General features: G+C 45.9%; 1 long non-coding RNA gene across 1 annotated transcript; it reads left to right on the top strand.

Annotated features, from left to right (window-relative positions):
• The first annotated feature begins 1,286 nt into the window (after nucleotides 1–1,286).
• Nucleotides 1,287–6,022, top strand: LOC125642631 (uncharacterized). The gene is made up of 3 exons (XR_007358457.2): nucleotides 1,287–1,401; nucleotides 3,705–3,751; nucleotides 5,948–6,022. It is a non-coding gene; the product is annotated as an uncharacterized LOC125642631 (long non-coding RNA).
• The last annotated feature ends 604 nt before the right edge of the window (nucleotides 6,023–6,626 follow it).

The following is a 6,626-nucleotide window of genomic DNA, read 5'->3' on the forward strand; positions in this document are numbered from 1 at the left end:
CGAAACTCCCACTGATGTCAGTGAGGGCAAGATTTCATCCTCCCGGGGTCTGCTATGTTTCCTCTCTTTTACGATAGCCTTTCCTGTGGTTATCACCTCATCCAACAGAGTGGACGGCCTTTTATTTAAAAAAAGATTCAAATACAAAGTCCTGGTTTTTCCTGCCCACTGAAATGGAGTAAAAACAATGTATCCATATGCAAGGCTAAAACAGTCTTGTTGTACTGTCTTGTTTTCTAATTAGCGAACAGTAGACAAATTGTACGAAAAATGACTCTGAAATACAGTTCTCTTCAAAAATTCTCTCTTCAACACCAGGTCGTTTGCAGAAATTCATTTCAGAACCTGAAGAAACCCGATGTCACCAGGGTGGAACTTCTAAAAGATGTCAAGAGCAAGGAGGAACTTATTTTACGACTTGTCTCATATGATATTGAGCATGATGAGGAAGAGGATTTTGAAAAAATCCTAAAAGTAGATTCTGCTTTGGTTTTTGAGAGCCAGCCACATGCAGCAGGGAAAGAGGAAATCATGCCTGCTTATGAGAGTACCCCTTTGGCTGATATGCAGAATAATTTAATTGCTGCCCAGGCACCTGAGAAAGAGGATCAGTACAAGGTAAGTGGTGTACGTGAAACCTTTACTATTTCACCTGATTACACTGGGCCAAGTCCTGGTCTCATAAAGTCAATTATAAAACTCCCATTGCGTGCAGGATCAGACCCCCCAAGGATGCAAAGTGCAGCTCACCCACACCGTCTGGCCATTTTCCATAGGGCTGAGCAAAAATAAGAGGCAGGTGTTGCAGAGATCAGAGCTATGTCCAGTCTTGTTTAAAATTCTCCTTCATGATCAGAAGAGGGAGAAAACAGAGAATTGAATTTAAAGTTGATACAGATCAACAAATATAGCTGAACATCATATTACACAATGGAAACATACAGGACATGTTTAAATGGTATGGACTTTTGCCTGACTTCTTGTTCCACATGGAATCTCACTCCCCTCTCTTATACCATTTATTCCTAACTTCATTATTTGTCCCTTGGATTATTTTTTAATCCAGGTGTTGCCTAAATTATTTTCTAGCTTTTCATTAGAACTCCCCATGGGTCCACCTCCCCTTTATTGACTTGAGTTTCCTCTGTGAGGCAGTACTATTCAGGTGATCTTATCATGAAGGGAACAAAAAGAGGCCCTAGAGAAGCAAGGAATAGAAGCAGGTGAGATGAATGAGCCAGAAATTGGAATGTTGTGAGAAATAAATGTAATTGTTTTTCAGATTATGGAACAAACAATATCAACTAACTTGGCTGGCCCTAAATCGAAACTGAGTGTGGCCAGCTTATCCTCAGACATAGATGTGCTGTCTGCTCTAAGCAAGGGCATCCCATGTTTAAGGTAACTACTTTGGTGCTAAAAACAAAGGCGGGATCTATGTTTGAGGGTGGGGGTTTCCAGAGGTCCCTGGGCAGGGCTGTCTCTAGATTTTATGGGGCTCTTTCTGAAGTAACACAGGGCTCCATCCAACTCTCTCTTCATCTGACCAGCTCTGAAGCCCTGATCAGTAGCCCTGGCTACTCTGCTGCACAATAGGACCAAACTCCATGGCAATGACTCCTAAGTTCCTTGGCAAAGTTAATTTATTCTAAAGAAATATCCTTCATTTCTGTCTTCCCATCTCCACACAAACATACACAGCCAGAGCTCACCCTTGAAAATACTCACTGACAAAGCTTGTGGGTGATTATTTTTGAGAATTGTTTCTTTGCTATGTTCTCCACGCATCCTAACCCCACTTCCCAGGGCAAAATGGCTCATGGTGGCCATAGCTGGAATGCATGGTGTGGGTGCACCTTGCACCCACCTCCAGCAGAGGCTTCAGACTGCAGCATGGGCTGCTCCTGTGAGGTGCTGAACTTCCTCAACTGCAGCTGACTTTACGGGGAAGGGAGGGGGTCAGCGCTTCTCAGGAGGTACACAGAATGCAGGGGCCTAGACTACACCAGTTGTCGGACAATGCCCCTTTGCAGTCATGATGAATTATCAGTGGCACTAGCTGGTTTCAGTATATAACTCTGTTTAACATTACAGGCCAGGTTTTGGGGTCTGGCTGAACCACACACAGCATTGGTAGAGGAGCATAAAATTTACCTTCGCACTCTGCCAGTCTAGGGGCTGTTGACTGCAGGACCAGTCTCTAGTACTGCTCTATCTTATACCAGATTCCAGCACGCATAAGCAGCCAAAACCTCAGCTAGAGATCAGTGCATAGGGGCAATCTGGGCATATTGCCTTTCCTCTGGCCATGCCTCCTTTGCTATCAGCAAGGAGAATGGGGGCTGGAATAGGAGGCTGGGGTATTCCCTCTCATGCTGGGGTATTCCTCTTGGAGCTCAATACATCACCTGTACATTCAGAATTCTCTAGTGGTGTGGCACAAAGTGGCTGCACCATGCTGGGCAACGCAGCCTGGTGTTTGAAATCCTGTCCTGCTGCTAGGTTGACGAAAGAAACGCTCAGTGCTCTTTCCCCCCCTACAGCGTTTCCGAGCAGAAGAGAGCCCTAGATGTGTCCCAAAGCAGGAATGAAAAGGAAGCTCTGGGAGTGACCCTCTGACACCTTCAGTTGCTTGTGACACTAATTTTATGAAGCAAATTTCTGCAAGCATATCCAGGCAGTGCCCTCCCTGTAGACAAAGGGTTGATCCTGCCCCCATTGACTTCAGTGGGAGATTTGCCATTGGCTTGAGAGGGAGCAGATTGGGCTCTAAATACAGGGCAGAACTGAAATTTAAAAAGAAAACCTTCTGTGTTTTTAAGAGAGTGTGTGTTTTCTTCTTGTTCACCTGCCTCATTCTGAGTTTGATGCAAATTTTACATGCTTCTTCCTTATCAGGCAATAACTAGTTGACATGCCCAACCTTGCAGTCAGGTGTCCCTGAAGTCAGCAATAAGAGGTGCCATTTTTTAAAGCACCTAAGTGAAATAGGAGCATAAGTCTCATTGAAAGTCAACAGCTCAAGAATCAAAGTCCTGGTGACAGGTTTCAGAATAACAGCCGTGTTAGTCTGTATTTGCAAAAAGAAAAGGAGGACTTGTGGCACCTTAGAGACTAACCAATTTATTTGAGCATAAGCTTTCGTGAGCTACAGCTCACTTCATCAGATGCATACTGTGGAAAGTGTAGAAGATCTTTTTATACACACAAAGCATGAAAAAATACCTCTCCCCACCCCACTCTCCTGCTGGTAATAGCTTATGTTGTTCAGAGGTATGTTGGAAATATTCCTTGAGTCGGAAGTCCTGGTGAGTTTCAATGGGACTTTATTCCTTAGGTGCTTTGGAAAAGCCACCCAATAATACATAAATCTTATGCAGTGCATTTCAGCCACACATCTTAAAGTGCTTTACGCAGATAGGAGAACTGAAACGCAGAAAGGCAAAGAGACCCCCTTCCCCGGACACAGAGCAGGCCATGGGTAGAGCGGAGAACAGAACACAGGAGTCCTGGATCACCACTGCATGATGCCTTTGGGTGGGAATACTCACTGGAGTCAGGGCTGAAGGACTGAGCAAAAAACATGCGTAAAGTGCTGTGAATGCCTATTGCTTAATTGTTATGCACTGATGGAGATGCACTGAGCTCTGTATCAAATATTTATTTATTTATAGTCGAAATGATGGTCTTCTTTTGTTTTTCAGTGAGTGTGTTGAAGAAACATTGCCAGCTCCTGAGACCCAGGACAAAGGTGAATGTTTGATTTTTTACTTTTTTGAGAGTTTGAAGTTTTTTCTTTTTCTTAATCTGAATACTGATATTTTGTATGCAATAAAATGCTATTGCACACACAAAAACTACATTAAAAGAACATTATTAAGGTTGGAATGGCACATAAGTGGGTTGGAATGGCACATAAGGTTGGAAAGTCAAGCACTCAAAAGTTAGGAAATGTCAGAATTAAGGTTACCTGTGTGACTTTAATTCAGCCCCCTTGTGCATATGCATGGTACAGTCTTCAGTTATAGGTTCAAATACTGTTTTTTCCACAAGATCCCTGGGGATGGACCCGCTCTGGGGTTGTTCCTTAGTACTATTCTTTAAACATAGCTTTTTGGGTGGAGTTTTCTAGGTTTTTTAAAAAAAGCAAACTGGAAAAACAGAAATTCTGTCATGTGGCATCGTATTGAGACCCACATGGGTGATCAGCAGGGTTAGAACTTTTATGTCCACTGCTCAGACCTTTGCCACCTGAGTTAACTGAGTAACTAATTGCCATAGTAGGTGGTTATACTCTACGTGGACCAGCTTAGAGGAAGAGGAGACACTTTGCTAGTGGACTTCACAGATATTTGCTGACAGCAGAGGAATGGTGAGACTCAGAAATCTTATGTTCCATTCCAGTCTCTGGAGTGTGCTTTACCCGGCAGATTCATCTATCACTTCTTTTCCAATCTATCCCTGTCCCAGCCCTGTCTCTTCCCTACCCCTGGCTCCTCAGCCCTGTCCCATTCTCCTCACGGAGCAAGTCCCAGTCTCTTCTCCTTAGACCTCTCATCCCTCATTGCCCAACCAGGCCCAGTCTCCCACTCTGGACCCAGTCCCAATCTTCCTGCTGCTCCCAGACCCAGTCTCCTTGCTTGCCATTTGCAGTTTCCTCACCACCCATCTCCAGCTCCTTGTCTCCAGACTGCTTTCACATCCAGTCCCCGTTCCTCATACTTGGCTCCTTGTCTGATCAGTCTCTCTCCCCCTGCCCCAGTTCCAATCACCCTCACACCTGTGCTCCTTATCCCCACTAGCTCCCAGTCTCAGTCTCCCTTCCCAGGTCCCTTATCCAGTCTCAGTCTTCAACTCCCCATCTTCTTGTCCCAGTCCCTTTGGCCAGTCAGTCCCAGTCCTTCGCCCGCACCCTGGCTCTTCATCAGAACTGTCTCCCCTCCCCGCATCGCCTTACTGCTCACTGGTTTCCAGTTCCAGTCCCATTGCCCAGCCAGTCTCAGTCTCATCCCAGCTCCTCAGCCGATCTCAGTCTCTCCAACTACCCACCAGCTCCCAGCCCCTCCCCTGCATTTCTTTCTCTGGCTCCCAGTGCCAGTCTTCTTTGCCAGCCAGTCCCAGATTCACTGACTACTCCCAGTTCTAGTCTTCCCCCCGTCCGCCTGTCTCCCATCTTCACCCCCCACACCTCCCCCCCAGGCTCCTTGTCCTACTTAACTGAGACAGAGCCTGCCTGTCCAGTGATGCCCTTATTGCTGGGCCTCGGCAGAGTGAAGGAGGAAGGAATCGAATGCAGAGGGTACAAGGACTGGACCTGGGAAGGTCGGGGGAGTGAAATGACTGATACACCAGCCTTTGGGGATGATCTTACTTGGGTTGCTTGGAACATATCGGCTGTAGCATGTGTTTGAGTAAGAACTCCTTTTCATGTCCTGCTTCTGGGGATTAGTTTTGGCTTCCTTGGAACGCCGTGCTTGATAAGCGTGGTGCACCAGTACAGGCTGCTGAAATGGATACAGGCCTTGAAACAATTGCATCATTTCTATGATTAAGATCCACTAATGACCTGCAGAAATGGAGCATAAAACTATAACTGAGTGGGTCCTTATGGGTTTATTCTTCTCTGTTCCCTCATCTTATTTCATGTATTGTTACTGTTGCTTATTTATGATGGCAGCACCTACAGGCTAGGGCCCCTTTGTCCTAGACACTGTAAAAACATGCCCCGAAAGTAACAAATCCCCTGAATGTAAGCAAAGCTCCTAAAGGTAAAAGACAGTCCCCACTATATTTACACACACACACACACACACACACACACACACCAGGACAGAAAAGATGCAAGATACTGCTCTCTGGTAATGCTAGAAGAGTGATGCAGTGTATAAGAACTTGAAGTAGAAACTAGAGATGGTTGAACAAACGATGTCTGTGTTCTTGTTGACAGACCCGTATGTTAACATGCCCCACGCTCAGAATACTGAAGACACATTAAGGACCTCTGAGGTAAATCTGTTTTAAAATAGTTTTACATGAGAGGTACTCCTTGTATACAGCTTTTGGCAATGATCGTAGAGCAGGCAGCCGGGGACCCAATCAGGAGTGGCAAGAGAGGCTAGAAAGCCCAGCAGGAGAGGGCCAGAAGGAAGCGCAGTGGGGACAGTTGGAGAAAACAAGGGGGAAGCACAGAGAAGCTGGGGATATTCTGAGAAAGAGGGATGTAGTAGAGGGAACAGAATGGGTGGAGCTGAGGTTCCCACACCAAAGGTGGATGGATTCACAGTTTAGTCAAAATATGGATATCTAAATGTTATATAAGGAGCTAAAATTCCATCTAGCGACTTCCCTCTTGTCATTCCTGACATCACCAGGACCCCGGATGGAATTACAGCCCCTCCCCCCAGTGGCCCCACAGCTGCCTGTTATACTCTCTGTACCTGCAGAGGAGCAGTTAAACCCCCAGAAAGGTGTACAATCAGCAAGCCATTTCCTCCTGTGTCAGACAGAACCTTTCCCAGACAGATTGCTGCCGTCTTCCTCTCTCTTCTAGGAAGCATGTTTCTTCACTGTCTAAGCCCCAGCTTGTGCTGCTGTGACTGTGCTGGCCACCAAGCACTAGCAGTGTG

This window comes from Caretta caretta, chromosome 9 (assembly GCF_965140235.1).
Source record: "Caretta caretta isolate rCarCar2 chromosome 9, rCarCar1.hap1, whole genome shotgun sequence".
Taxonomy (NCBI): Eukaryota; Metazoa; Chordata; order Testudines; family Cheloniidae; genus Caretta; species Caretta caretta.